At 37.1% G+C, this 16,391-nt stretch overlaps 1 pseudogene; it reads right to left on the bottom strand.

The window, feature by feature from the left end:
* Nucleotides 1-260: 260 nt before the first annotated feature.
* Nucleotides 261-16,391, bottom strand: part of LOC148978757 (uncharacterized) — a 54,348-nt pseudogene continuing 38,217 nt past the window's right edge.

The raw sequence follows: 16,391 nt of genomic DNA, 5'->3' as shown, positions 1-16,391 counted from the left end.
AAAGAGAATGGAAAGAAAAGGGGGTTTACAGTGGGTAGGCGAAAGTATAAAGACGGAACGAGAGCTCAGCGATAGAGAAAAAGACTAAATATAAATAGAGTGAGAACGACAAAATGGGAGAATAATAATTGAAAGGAGAGGAGAGGTGGTGAGGTTAAATGAGAGCATGATAGACAGATAAAATTAAGTGGGGGGGATGGAGAGAGACAGTGACTGAGCGAGATGGAGTGAATGGGTAAATCAGTATGCATGGGCATTCTTCACATGAAGCACAGCGACTGACAGGGGACCAGCACAAAGTCAGATTGCTAAAGAACCCTGCTGACGCGTCTCACACACAGACACAAACACGCATGCAAAAACACACATTCACGCATACCTTTCCCCAGGCATCTCCTAGGGCGATGTGGAACAAACTCTTTGCTTCCAAGTCAGGAAACAAACACACACTTCCACAGAGCAGGTACAGCGGTGTTGTGTCACCCTGAAACATGTGGAGAAAGAGAAAACTTATTCACAGCCTCACTGCGACAGTCTCTTATACATCAGAAAATAATGGGGCTCTGAGGACGAAGAGGACTTTGGAAAACCAAAGAGAGACAGTGTTCAGTGAAGACACCCTACAAGGACACATGCTGTGAACTATTGCATGCCCATTTGTCATGGTGTGTGGGCCAAGTAAACTAGATTGCCCAAGTCGGGTAAAATTCTCAATAGGCTTTCCATTCGTGAGTTGAATTGACTACAGAAAACTGGAATTTAACACTTTATAAACTATAATCATAATCATACATCAGGTCAGCGGTCACCCTTCCACCGAAGTGCATACGGCCATTGCCGGAAGCAAGTGATTACAGTTTATAAAGTTATAAATAGGGATGGGCAACGATTAATCGCTAGCAAAATAAAAGTTTGTGTTTACATAATATAAGTGTGTGTAGTGTGTATAATTAATTTGTATATAGAAATATCCACACATGCATGTATATATTTAAGAAAAATGTGTTATTAATATGTCAAATATTTATATTTATATATAATATTAATTATGTATAAATATATATAAAGTATATACATGCAAATATTTCTTAAATATATACATGCATGTGTGCGTATTTATATATACAAATTAATTATACACACTACATACACATATAGTATGTAAACACAAACTTTTATTTTGCTAACGATTAATCGCGATTAATCGTTGCCCATCCCTAGAAATATGGATATTTTTCCTACAAAAACCTTTGATGATGGATGGATGGATGCGCTTTTTGCGCTATTTAATACAACTGTGTTTGGCTTAAGAAGAAAGTAATTTAAACATAGAATGGCTTGAGGAGCACAGTAAAAACTGAAGTGTTAATTTAACTCCTATAGAGTTGAAATTGACTCTGTCTCAGATAACATTTGGTCCCACTCAAAATCAGTGTAAAATTAACTCTTTGGTCAGTGTCAGGTTTTTAGAGTTAATTCTACTCAATATTGTGTAAAAAATAACAATGAAATGTGTAAAAGTATTTAACACTGTAGTTTAATTGCACTGTTAAGAGTAATATGATCACACTGTAGAGTTAATTTAACTACAATTTTACTTTAAAAAAATGACACTTTAAGTGTAATATTTACTTTTCATTTCTCAGTGATTTAAAAAAATATATAAATCATAAGATGCAGTGTTACTGAATTATATGAATTATTATCAACTACAATCAAATGAAAACAAGCACAATCACATTAGATCACAGCACTCACCATTTATTGTAACAAACAAAGAAAGCAAAGAAAAAAACAAAGAAAATTTCAATGTCAGTGAAATTACATTGCAAACCCATTGCCTTGTCTCTGACAGAAACATATCGTCATCATAATGTTTACCAGAGAAAGCAATATGGCACAATGAGGATAGTTGTGTCATTCCCTCCATATGACATTTGTATGTCAAAAGGCCTAGGGTAATGCAGGTTGTCGACATGAAAAAAAAAAATAATAATCCTGCTTTGATCTGATCTCCTCATAAGCATGGAAATGTTCTTGAAAAGTTACTAACTTCAAATGTTTGGATACTAATCAACTATGTATATTTATTGCCTGATATGTAGACATAATATGACATTTTTTTAAAGAAATTAATAATTTTATTCAACGAGGATGCATTAAATTGATCAAAAGTGACAACGACTTTACATGAATAAAGTTTATATTAGTTTCCACAAAAGTATCACAACTGTTTTCAACATTGACGATAGTAAGAATTTGTTAGTATTACAATGATTTCTGAATGACACTGAAGACTGGAGGAATGGCTGATTAAAGCTCATACATTACATTTTAAAATATACTAATAAACAGTTCAAATATGAATAATATTTCATGATATTACTGTTTTTTTTTTTTTTTTTGCTGTAAATGAATGCAGCTTTGGTGAGCATAAGAGACTTCTTCCAGAAATCTTACAAACTGAATGAGACTGATATACATTATATGTGAATAAAAGCAATTGAATGTATTGAAAACTATACTGAAGCATCTACATGCATATACATCCATCCTCTCTGCTACATTATTTCAAGAACTGAATTGGAATGTAAAAAAGTATTATTTGCATTTCAGTAGTGAATGGCGCACAACCCTGCTAGTTACAGTGGAGGGAGAACTGTCATGTATCAGTCACTGGAATTGAATAGGAACGTACTGTATCTTTTCAACATCCTGTGACAGAGTGAGTCTGACATGTAGACGGCATCTCAACCAGCGCTCACGCAGCCTCGTAGGACTATAACCATCCCTTGTCACAAGGAAAGAGATATTAACTTCTAATGCGGAAGAGTTATTCAAGCTCAGTGCCTGCTACTGTCACCCTATGACTGAAGCCATGTACATTTGCCATCGTAATGAGAGGACAAATTGGAAATATGGCTCACTGCTCCCCATTGAACAATAAAACCACACACGCAGCTCATCTCATTAAACAAGGGAGTTATTGCTCGGGATACCACAACTAGATTAATTAACACAAGGTGTGGAGGTATAAAGGGCAAGAGAGAGAACGCTGAGTAAATGTGGCGACTGCATTTTACTTGAAATAAAATGTTTAATTTAATTTCCTCATAGCAAGGACAGTTACAGCAAAAGGAAATTGAGAATTCACTCGGCCTCAGCTTTAAAGTTCACGTCAATCTGGAACGGACCGGCAGACCAAAGCTACATGAACAATACGTCATCAGTCCCGAAAAATCAGCTGTAATGTCCTCATTAAATGCATGAGCCAATTTTTTGGAAGTGGACTGAACTCATGAATAACTCCTTGTTCATAATTAGGTCGCTGAATACTGATGAAAATGTTAACATGTAACTAAATAAAGCTGATTTATACATTAAATCCCTTACAAAAACAATCAAGTGCATGTTGAGGCAGTTAAGGTCGTTGACAAATTATCAAACAATCAAATTGTGACACCTTCTCCTCCCCCATTGAGGCGGTTAATTGGCCATTAGGAGGGAAGCGTGGGTACCTGTAAAAGAATCTGTTAGCGGACAATGAAATTAAAGAGCTGGAGGTGCGGTTTATGAATTACAGTACCTTTATCGAAACCCCTGTTTTTAATGTTGACCTTAGAGGAACCATTAAGTATTTAGACAGCAAGAAAAACAAGCTGATTGACATTTGTAATTGAGGCAGTGTGAAATTAGATAGTGTGAATGTGTGTACAGTCATGAGACAAAAATGGGTAAAAAAGGTGTTAATGAAGCACCTCAGAGCTTAAAAAAATCCCTCTCATCATAAATAACTCTATCTGTTTAAAATGAGAGGCAAAGAGACGATCGACTCCTTAAAATTTAAAAAGCACATCTATTGATGTAACCAGCAAGTAACCTTGGAACATAACGAGGTCGAACACATTCGGATGTTTACACTCTCTCTAAATATGTGCACCCCCCTACTAATTGCATAAACCGATATAGCCAATGAGTACGATATCCAGATATGCAGTATTCACGAAACAGGCCAACTGACTCTGAAATGTGGGAATGGAAGAATGTTTTTTGACACAAGGAAAGAATTCCCTCATGGTTCAATTGTAGGCCTACTTATTTAAAGGGGTGGTTGATTATGATTTTATTTGTCAAACTTTAGTTACTGTATAATGTTGCTGTTCAAGCATAAACAACATCTGCAAAGTTACAACACTCAAAGTTCAAAGAAAAGGGAGATATTTGCTTTTAAAGAGATTGTTTTTGAGGACTACAACAAACGGCTGGTAGGAACTACACAAGCTTCCTCCCAGGTTAGAGACATCACTAACCCCACAATTTACATAAACCCTGCCCCCGGGAACTCGCAGTCCATGTTGAGAAGAGGAAGAGTTGTTGTAGTCAGTGTTGCCAACTTAGCGCTATTTTTAGCGACTTTCCAGACCCCTTTAGCGACATTTTTTCAAAAAAAAAAAAGCGGCTAGCGACAATTTTAGCGACTTTTTGGACACACCTCAGTAACCTCCAAATATTGCCAGTACTGTCCTGCGAGCACGAGCTCTTGCTTTCTCCCTGTCGTCTCCCCGTGTGTTTTTCCACGGACTTATCACTTCTCTGCTTTTCTTTTGTTTTATATTTAAAGGTGTATAGCGCAAGTATTTGAGTTTTCGCAGAACTACGCCCCCTCTGGAGACAAGCAAAACTGCAACCATGCTCATGGACTACGCACTGTTTTATATGTTTACTGTATCCACTTATGATTGTATTATTATGGAAACACGTTCATGAACAATTTAGGTTATTACTTTGTATAGGATCCGTTTAAGCCCTAGAGCACAACGGAGATCTCTCAATTTGTTGAAAGCCTTCCCGATGTTGACTCTCATCTTATTCCGACTCCTAGCACAAGACAAAAGTTATATTGTCTTTGTCTGACTTGGAGTTTTCGTTGGGGTTTGGAATTAACTAAAAATAAGAGAATAATGTTAAAATCAGCTCCAAAATGGCTTTGAAACGACCAGAAGTCATTAATTTCCTGAAAAAAAAAAAGTAACTCTTGCAAAAAGCTACGGACGGTTCCTATCCAACAAACTTAGCCGTTTGTTGTAGTCCTTAGAAATTGATTTCTTTAAAATAAAATATCTCCATTTGCTTTGAATGTTGGGCATAACTTGGCAGATGTTTTTTTTTTTTTTTATTACAAAAAAAAAAAAAAAAAAAAAAATTATCTATGTGTCCATGCTTCAGATTTGTGTCAATGGACAGCCATTAGTTGTCTTAAATATTAAAATGTGGTGCTAACAATTCAATAATCTGATGACATCTACTATCTATATGTCATTGAACATGGCATAGCAAATAATGCATTAACTACTTAAGAGCATAGTTTGTTGATTATCTAATTCTTAACTGAAAAAGCCAATGATCACCTGTGTCATTAAACTTCATTGTCAGCTCATCACATTGCTTGTCAAGGTATCTTTTTGCCCTTAAATAACCATTAAAATGCACTCATGCTTAAAGAGCGGTCAATTGTAAACTCAACACTCCATTAGCAGCTTTGGATTACTTTTTAAACACTACGTGCCGTTGATTTGTATCTTAACACACCATATGAAGAAGATCGCCATTGTAAATGTGCTTATAATTACACATTTCTCAACACGTACTTTAAACAATCATTTATGTCCAGCACTTCAAGCCATAATGACTGTCATCATGTTTAAGCGAGACCTTTTGAGCATTATCTGCTCAGTGAATACCCTCATTTGTCCAAATGTAGTGCTGCAGGAAAACAAACAGAACAGTGAATGGTAAACAAAACAGTGTTCCTTGCAATTACCCATGAGCATGCAGAAAGCAAATTATTATCCACATAAGAGTTTGTTCACATCATACTGTAGCCAATATCATTCTGTTGTGGTTTCTTAAAAGTGAAGTGTGTAATTTCTGTGCCAATAGCAAGACCAAATACATATAAAAAACCTATACCAATTACATTAATAACTAGATTAAAAGGATAGATCACCCTTAATTGTAATGAAACAATATAATTACACATTGTCTACACTGGACGTGAACGGCACGATGCAACAAAAGACATAATTATCAATGATGCCGTGACACAACAAATTCCCAACAGTAAACTGATGCCTCGATCTATTAATGATGTACTCTAAGCACTTTGTGATACTTCTCATAGGACGGATAAATGGATTTGCAACAGTTACTTTGTCACATCCAGTGTAGACAGCTTCCATGACAGCATATCATGGTTTCAATTTTAGTTCGTTGCCAAAATATAACGCTAGAGACCTTAATGTTAGGTTATACATTTTACATCTCATATGTGTTGGGTAAAGGGAGAAGAGAGAGTTCGGCAAAAGGCGGATTCGAACTCGGGTTGAGCACATCAAAAGCAGCTTTTAAGCGCTTCACGCCCTACAACCTACACCACTGTAGCTATTTTGTGACTGGTGTCTTTTTGCTAAAAAATATCCACAAGTTTCCGAGGGGCGCTCCTGTAAAAAATAAAGTGGGCGAAACTTCCGCTGAGGCGGCGGAAGTAGCATTCCAATGGTATTTGGTGTGTTAGTTAGCGAAGAGGCTAGCTTTTTTTCAGAGAATTATTTTACTATTTAAAGACGCAAATCTTTATGAGAGATGACGTTACGGAGCTCAGGGACAACATGTGCTGTTCGCGGTTGTATGTATAACCAGACTAAACTAATTCAGTGGCTTAAATGTGATTGTTTTGAACATAAGTTGAAAACGAAATCAGAGTGACCCTGCCAACGACTGTAGTTTCCATCACCTCCTAAAAGACGACAAATCATCCTGTGTACATTTGTTTAAATTCTTAATATTCTATAAACTCTATCAGCATGTGATTGGCTGTTCGCTACTGATGTTCAACCTAAACTCAGGATCAAAGCCTGTGTTGACAGAATACCAAATCTGCCAGTTAATGTATTCAAGTTGCACATTCATTTATAATTTTGAATAAACTCCAAAGCACAATGACTAAGTGTGTATTTTTTATTTTAATTGTTTGTCAGCTCACACAACTGTCTGTCACCATGCCTTGATGAGTATTGATTATTAATAATGTTATTATAATACTGCCAATCAACTACTGCGGACGGTAAAGGTACTGTTATTTCACCCTTTTTAATTTCATTGAGGTTGTGTTCCCACATCGTTAGCTAGTTTGGATCGCTATAACTTCGAATGACTGTCAACTGTTGAACGAACGAGTGTCAAGCATGTCAAATCGCGCTTTGTTTACTTTGAACCGGAAGACGCGCCCACTTTTGATGCCTCATGGGGCGTAGGAAACTTTTGGATACAATATACAATAATATGCGAATATACGCTCCGTTATCGAAAATGTAAAAAAAAATTCCCCTCACAAGTACGCATGGCAAACTTGCAATGAATACATTTTATCAGACCGGCTCTCGCGGCCTCGAAACACTACCGGCCCACCGGGGAAACTTCCGACTCTCCCGACTGCCACTCCACCCCTGAATGTAAACAACTTAAAGAGCTCTGACTTGTACCACCTGACTGCTACAGATTAATTTCGTTATTGATTGCACTATGCATTTCTATGGCAACACTGTGCAATGAACAGCTCAGAGTAAAGGGGTGGTGACACTGGGGTGTCCTTGGCCAATAAAAGCTACAATGGAGTCTAGACCTTCTGCCATCAGTCTGAAGGTCTGACTATGCAAGAATAACCAGGCACCACTAATAACCCAAACACTTCTTCTATCTGCACTGGTTAAAAAACAATAAGTCCCATTCCAAAATTCAATGCTGCTGTGTGGAGCTTATCAGGATAAACTAATCCTTAAATCCATGTAATGATACACAGTTTGTCAATATTAGATGTCATGGTATAGCATGCAGTGAATGTACATTTCAAGGTAATAAAAAAGCAATGTTTTTTAGTGCCACAGCTTACACTTTTTCAGGGGGAGACCCACAAATGGCTCACTTACATGTGGGCGTTATTTTAATATTGTAAATATTAACATTTAAAGTCAAGGAAGATATCTTGAACATCTGAGTGATATTCAGAAAGCCGTAAGAAGTTTCACCTTCTCAATCGTAACCTAGTGAGATGAAATTTAACATTTTTTGAATGTGAAATCCCTCTTTTCTATACCGTCTGATGGTTGTTTGATATACGCGCCATCTGAGGCTGATGAAAAGTGACTTCCAGAAAAGCCAGATCATCTGATATCTCCTCTTCTCCTACACAAGGTTGAGATGTCTGCAGAGTGTGATGAATCCTCAGAACTTCACAGAAGCTCTGACTTCACAACTTTCAAAGAAGAAATGAGCAAACTCCTCCGCATATCTGCATTTCAACCACACACTGTGTCGCTTCTCCATATCGCTCTATCTCCCTCTCCCACTCTGTTTCTCTCGTTCTTTCTCTCAGTCACAAAGAGGATTGTCACTTTATGTCTGGTTTCCTTTGTCACTTCTCTCTGGAATGATGTTTAAACGCTGACTCTCTGCAAGATTTCCCTCCACTTGTTTATATTCTATTGATGCCCAAATGAAATGTAATGGTCAAAATATGACACACAGTCACTGTTTTGTTATTTGGTGCTTTTTCTCATTTGCGATGGAAAAATTACAGATTAATGTGATCGATCTGAAAGGAAAGTGAAGGATAGGAGAAGAAAAAAGGACGATAAACAGGGTGCATCGTGAGTTTATCCGGCTCCTACTGGGATTCATCTGCCCTCTAAGCATCTAGTCAATCGCTCAATTACTCTACCATTTGGGGTCCACACGCATATACACAGATATCTACGGTAGGATTATTTTTTGCAGACCCAAACTGGATGCCTAATTTTATTTTACATCACTGTGAAGTTTTTCTGTAAGGACTTATCAATGTCAGGGGTTCCACACACTCCCCAGGAGGGAAAATCTCTGTGGTGAAAGACTGCCAAAGCAGTAACTCACTGCTTGGAAGCTGCAGCAAGCCGCCAGGCCCGGATTCTTTCATATTTATCTCATGTCAACCTGAATGGTGTGTGTGTGTGTGTGTGTGTGTGTGTGTGTGTGTGTGTGGATATCTTTTCCCATTACCAAGGTGAGTTCTGCTAAATGAAAGACTGCAGGTGTCACACCAAAGTGAGGTTTCTTGGATGTGTACAGGAGGATACACAGGGATGCAGTTTTTACCTGTCTCATTTCCAACTCAGCTGCTGTGCTTCTATTGAAGAAATTATTTACCAGGCAAGGCAAATGATATCAACATCTTGCATACAAACACCTACGAGTGGAGCTTGCATACAAATTCATATGGATGTTGATACATAAAACTCAGTTTCAAAGTAGTGTCATTGACAAGTCAGGGCACGAATATGGAAAAGCGCACTTATAGTTAACAAGTACGTATTCCAACCTAATCAACAGTATAAACAAGCTCTCTGTGTGACAGTATGATATTATTTTTAACAAGAGGTGAAAGTTAGTCAATGTCAAAAATACATAGTTCTCTTACGAGAGGTTCCTGTCGAGAGAGGTCCTTGGTGGCTCCAATGGGGGCACTTCGCGTCCACTACGTCACCTCCCGCCGATACAGGTTTGTCCTGGGGCTATAAATACAGCTCGATGGGCTGGTATAATCTGATTTTTCATCTCTTCAGTGAAGCTCACGCATTGCTGGATCCTGAGTGAAGAAGCCGCGCCATCTGAGAAAGCTTTTTGTGGGACGATCCTTTGCATCTGAAGCCGCTGGCCTTCATCTCGTCGCCTTTAGTCGCCATATCTGCTACGCTTTCTGCCGTTTACATCCTTTTACTCTGCTGAGTGTGTGTTTGCCGCTGTGACTCACACTCTCTCTATCTAAAAGAGCAGCGACTTTTTAAATATGCCTCGTTCCTGTGGCTCGTGCCGAGCCACGCTTAGCAACGGGGACCATAATTTCATCTGCGTTTCCTGCCGCTCCGTAAAAAGCGCTGTACTCAGCGGGTCCCTAAGCCTTCTTCAACCCGCGAAAGCTCGCCGATTCGCCTGCCAGTTTGACCAGCTTCACTCAAAACGCTAGCCAAAGGACAACGAAGAACAAGAAATTTCCAGAAACGCTCATGAAAATTTCTTTCAGGCTTACATTGTGCTTCCTTGTAAAGCTGTCCTCCACATATTCTTCCAGCGTCCGGCTGTTTTGGAAGAAGCAGTCCTTCATAATTCGTTTTGGTCGGTTCTTTTGTCACGTATATTGTCGTCAATAATAAATGATGCAAAACTTCCAAATTAAGCTTCTTTGTTACTACAGAGAATATATGCAAGGAGAAATCCACACATTAACACTTAAGGCTATGTTTACACGGAAACGATTCTGAAGAGAAAACGCAAAAGTGGCGTTGCGTCATCACTTTTTATTCTGCGTTTAGACGAGCGTTTTGTGTGGGAAATCCACGTGCAAATGGTGATGCAAAGTGTGTGAAATCCAATGTAGTATGCACTTCAGGCGGCTAGGAGTGCATACTACAACAACACCAAGTCCACGCGCCTGCGTACAACCTTCACTGCCAAGCAGACTTTTGCGTTTTTACCATTTACACGGGAACGCGGCGGTGGAGCGCTTTTAAGATTTCCACTCTGGAGGGTGGTTTCACTTTTTTGCATTTTTAAGCCTCAAAAACGCTGTCGCCGTGTAAACGAAAGGCACATCCGATAAAATATTTTTACGTTTTCACCAGCGAGCGTTCTCATGTAAACGGGGCCTGAATCACAGATGAGAATTGACAATGACCTGAATGGAAAGGGGAGTCTTAATACACAGGGAAACATAATGATTAACAGCTGAATGTAATCAGTAACCAAGGAGACTAACTAAGAAACAATCGAGGCTATAAGTTTAACTGAAACACAAAGGAATTAAAATACAACTAAACAAAAAATAATCCTGACTCTATCATGAAATGGTTTTGTTTTTTGAACTCAGTTGATTTATTAAAAAGATTTTTAGTTTCAGTCCTCATTCACTTTCATTATACTGAAATGTTTTGTTCATAAATCTATGTTATACTACATTACATGTACAGCCCTTTGGTTTCAACCTGTGTTCATTTTAAATGTGCTTTAATTAGCTCTGTTAATCATAATCATAATTAATAATCTCTGTTGTATTTTATAATTCACAGGCTGTGTTTTTTTTTGTTTCTTCTTTTTTTTTTTAATATACCATATTCCTGTCACCATATTATCACAAATATCTGCCCCAAGAAAGAACAGTGCTATCATTAATTATTGTACCCACGGTAAACGGAAAAAAAAGTGTCATCTTTTGCTTTTTGTATGATCGCGCTTAGGAGGTAATTATAGAGCACAAGTTATTTGCATAAGAAATGGATTTGTTAAGGCTGATTTAGCTGAAGAGGCAGGGTTGGATACAGGCTGGTGAACCCTCCAATCATATCAAATTAAATGTGGCCTTTATTCACTTTTGAATGGAATAATTATTCAAAACTACTAACTATTAAAGTTTTTTGATTTAGAACTCATACTTGCACAAATAATTGCTGTCTAAAGGCCCATCACACCAAGAATGATCACTATAAAGTAACTATGATAACTATATTACTGTCCAAACCACAATAACTTTCTGTTTATTATAAGCATGGGCTGCATTGTCAACAAATGATCCAGGAGCAAAAAATCATGGTGACTGTGTTATTAAAGTTATAGTTGTGGTGTGTACTGTGGTATCATAAAACAACATTTTTATTGTTATGGTTATCATCCTAGGTTTGAACGGCCCTTAAAGGTACACTGCGTACGAACATATCCCATCTAGCCATGAAATTGTATTTTGCATTCAAACAAATAGTGCTCTCTTGTGCTTCGCTTTTTCAAATGTGTGCTGCAACTACGGCAGCCATTATGTACCAAGAAGCTACAAGGATTCTTGGCAGATCATTGGAGGAGGTCTTTACATGATGACATATTTATGAATAAAGACATTGATTTTAGCTAATAAAATGCTTTAAAAACTACATAGTGTACCTTTAAATCCGAATATCTGAAATATATTGTGTTCTGATGTTTGTATTACTAAACATGTGAGTAAGGTATATTATTGAACAGATTTTTTTCACAACACAACTAACATGACTGTCTTCCTTAAAAAATACACCTAATAACAGTATAGGAAATCACATCAGACATTTTGGGATTTTTTAACCTAGGCCAGTTCAATAAACACACAACTCACAACTGCTGTTGAAAAAAAAAAACAAGCTGGAAACCACCCACAACACGCAAGCATCATATTTTCATGTTGATTATCCTATTTAACTAAGAAATTAAAATAGGATATTAATGCCGTTTTATAAAAAAAGAGAACAAAAAAAACATACTAGAGACTTGAATATCCCTGAGAGACAAAAAAATTAAACCGTCCTAATATAATTGAATGGGATTATATTAGCTAAATTGGAACATCCTTCCAACTATTATATTAAAAAAAACATGGTTGTAGTGAAAAAAGGTCTTTCTACCATATGATGACAGGTCTTCACCAACCTACCCATCCCATCCCTGCTCTCTCTGAGATTTGTGATGTTACAGTTGGTCCGTCTGAACAGATAAAAATTAATGACTGTGCCTTCACAGAAACAGCTGAGTGCCTGTGTAAATGCTGTGAAGTGTGCGAGTGTGTGTGTGCACGGGAGAGAAGGCTGTGGAGAATCAGGCTAAACCTGGGCCTAGAGACTTCCTAAGATTCAATTAACATTTTTATTAAGGGCTGTTCACACTTGGGGGCTAGCATATCACCAGAACTGTGAGTGTGTATTTGGGTACAGCCATTAAGAGAGTATGTGTATTCTTTAAAGAGTAAGCTGTATTAATTAGAATTCTTGACTCTTATGGGAGACTGCTAAGCATCGTATGTTTATCAGGACTGTGATGGGAGGAATCCGAGTGTTTACTTAGCCTACTAACGTGTTTGTGTGCTGAACGCCTCACTGAGACCGGCTTAAGAGTGATGCTGTTAATGAAAATGTCACGTTTGAAGTGACATTATCGCCGTGAGTTCGCTAATGAATTAACTGATGAAACACAAAATCTCCCTGTATCTCTAGTTTGTGTTGCGCTGACATAGATACAACACACTATATTTAAATAAATAATAAATCAGACAGATGGATCTTAAAATGACCTTTTTTCAATGCAATCTAAATCTATTTTTTCCTTTCTTTTTTAGTTTTCGGAACATAAGAGTAATAAAAACTTTTAAAAAAGTGGTTGATTATACAAAATATGCAGAAGTCAAATGATGACCCTGTCATTCTCACAACTATATTGACATAAGTACAATTTAAAAAAAAATATCTATATTGTTTGTCTAGCATGTTTAAGCTGAAAGCAACTTGCCCTGGCATATCTTAAAATTGGGTCAGTGTCAATGTTTTGTCTCAAGATGTACACCAGTCTAAGGCATGTTAAAGGGATAGTTCACGTAAATTGAACTGAATCTAATTTTTTAATATGTTTTAGCAGGGCATCCAAGATGTAGGGGTCTTTGTCTCCACAGTATTTCCAATTTTGATACACTCTCAGAAAAAAAAAAGGTACAAAAGCTGTCACTGGGGCTGTACCTTTTCTAAAAATAAACTTTTGTACATTTCAGGTGCTAATATGTACATTTTAGGTGCTAATATGTCCATTTCATGAGCTAATATGTACATTTTATGTCTTAATATGTACATTTTAGTTGCTAATAAGTACATTTCAGGTGATAATATGTACATTTTAAGTGTTAACATGTCCGTTTAGGTGCTAATATGTACATTATTAATGTTTATGTCCATTAGCACCTAAAATGTTAATATGTAGTACATTTCAGGTGCTAATAAGTACATTTTAGGTGTTAATAAATATGTAGATTTTAGATGCTAATATGTACATTTTAAGTGTTAATATGTCCATTTCAGGAGCTAATATGTACATTTTAGGTCTTAATATGTACATTTGAGTTGCTAATAAGTACATTTTAGGTGATAATATGTACATTTTAAGTGTTAATATGTCCATTTAGGTGCTAATATGTACATTTTAAGTGTTAATATGTCCATTAGCACCTAAAATGTTAATATGTAGTACATTTTAGGTGCTAATACCACTAAGGTACCAATATGCAGCCTTTGGGTACAAAAGTGTACTTTTTGAAAAGGTAAAGCCCCAGTGACAGCTTTTGTACCTTTTTTTCTGAGAGTGTATTTTTAGGTCAAACCGTTCTTGTCTGTCAGTCATATAATGGAGGTATATGGGGTCCTCGTCAAAGAGCATGCACAGAGTCCAAATTAAACATGATTTAACGCCTCGTAAATGTAAGTACATAGGCTACAACACCATTTTCTGATGCACGCACATGGGTAAAACAAATGTCGTCCGTTTGTTACGTTTATTAATTTTGATACATTACATTAGTACATTAATTCTAATTTATCTCTTACGCACAAACAAAATGCATTCTCCATGTGAAGAGCTTTATGGGGCAGCTGGCAGCTTTGATTAGTAGTGGCCGCGGACAGGTAGATAGATGGTCTGCTGTGTGGCGGGTGGAAGGACCTCAGGCTGAAAAACAGGGAGAAAGACAGATGATGGAGGAGAGGAACTGCATCTCTCCATCAGCGTCTTCATCAAGAGTCACTCACTGAGAGCATGAGAGTGACCTCCGACCCTCGGCCATCATGTTGAGGACTTGGAGGAGGTGGCTGATTGGTGGGTGGACAGGAAGAGCTCTCACTCATTCGTACCAGCTGTCAATCAAAACAATGGCAATGACAAATGACTGCAGAGACAAAGAGAGAGAGTGTGTTGCTCCTTTTTTTCCCCATGATCTCCAGCGGCGCATAAAAAGCACCTTGTTGTACATCACTGCAAGTTGTCTTGATCTATTTTAAAAGTGAATGAAGGCAGTACAAGCTTGAAAGTGCCATCATACTGGTAATATGAGTCATGCTGATAGTGTATTGACAGAAAAAGAGAGACTATTACCAATGGCTTTTTGAAGCAAGTCTCTTTACTCGGTGGCCATTTTGGTAAAATCCCTGGACATGGGTTTCTAGTCACACAATAATTTCATCTATTCAAAAGAGGAAAGACAAATTCCAGTTCATTTTACAGTAATGTTATCATCAGCATTGCTTTCTTAGCTCAGATTAGGTTTAAAATGTTTTTTTTATTTCTTTCTGTTTGGTCCTGTAAACGCATATATATTTTTATAGGCCATGTTGGAATAGTTGAATAAATTTACATTACATTTACATTTAGTCCTTTAGTGGATGCTTTTATCCAAAGCAGCTTGCAAATGAGGAGCATCATACGCAATTTATCATAGAATCGCAAACAATACTCGCAATACGGCAATGCTGAGGTTCTTGAGGAAGCTAGAGCAGAAGTAAAACAGCAGAAAAGTAAAGGTTGAAAGAGGTGGAAGTGGTCTATGTTTGAAGGAATTATTATTCAGTTGATTTTTGCTGATGTTATCATGTATTGTGGTTTTAAAATATTCTCTGTGACTTTATTCCCCCAATTGTGGTTTGGGTTAAGAGCTTGCAAATGACATGGGCCCTTTTTTGGTTTATTTTGGATTTTGGTTTTAAAATATACTCTAAGAATGTCAGCATGGATGTACAGTAAAGCATGTCAGGTTAATGAAAAGTATGGGATGGGTGAAAAAAGCATCTGATTGTTTGTTACCCTGTGGTTACCCGAAAGTTCGTTTCGCATACCTGCCCTGAAGTGATAAAATAAAATAAAATTCTGTATCATAATGTATAGGCAAGACAAGTAGTTTGTTTAGGCATGGTTTATAGGGATTTACAAACCTGCACACATATATTCAAACACACATAATTTAAATTCTTAATGTGCATGTGAATGCCATCAGCGTTTATCAGAGAACGTTTAGAGAGAACGGTGTCGTCTTAGCGGCCATTAATTTAATAACAAATGATTATTTCAACGGAAGTGAATCAATCAAAACTAACTTTAGCTGGAAATAACATTATTCAAGTACCGCTATAAAACCAAACCAATCTCTGTTACCTTGAATTATAGGTTTATCTCTGTAAAGATGCTTTGGAAGAATCTACATTCATTGTTAAAAGCACTATATAAACGAGGATGACTTGACTTGACTTAGTTGATTGCGAATTGTAGAAAATGAATGTAATATTTTTTTTTCATAAAGTTGCTGTAAAGTTTCTCTTTAAATACAGCCTCATCATTCAGAATCACCGGCATTGTCTTTTGTTTCCTTTGAAATTGAATTAAGTGAATTGAATTGACATGTCGCATCAGTCAGAAAAGCTGCCTTAAGCGCAGATGTGTCATCGTTCAATGGTGCCAGTATATTGCATCGTAAAATA

The sequence above is a fragment of the Pimephales promelas genome, chromosome 6 (genome assembly GCF_988280905.1).
Source record: "Pimephales promelas chromosome 6, fPimPro1.hap1.1, whole genome shotgun sequence".
NCBI classification, from domain to species: Eukaryota; Metazoa; Chordata; class Actinopteri; order Cypriniformes; family Leuciscidae; genus Pimephales; species Pimephales promelas.
The sequence above is the reverse complement of the archived record's forward strand: the minus strand, read 5'-3'. Positions and strand labels throughout refer to the sequence as shown.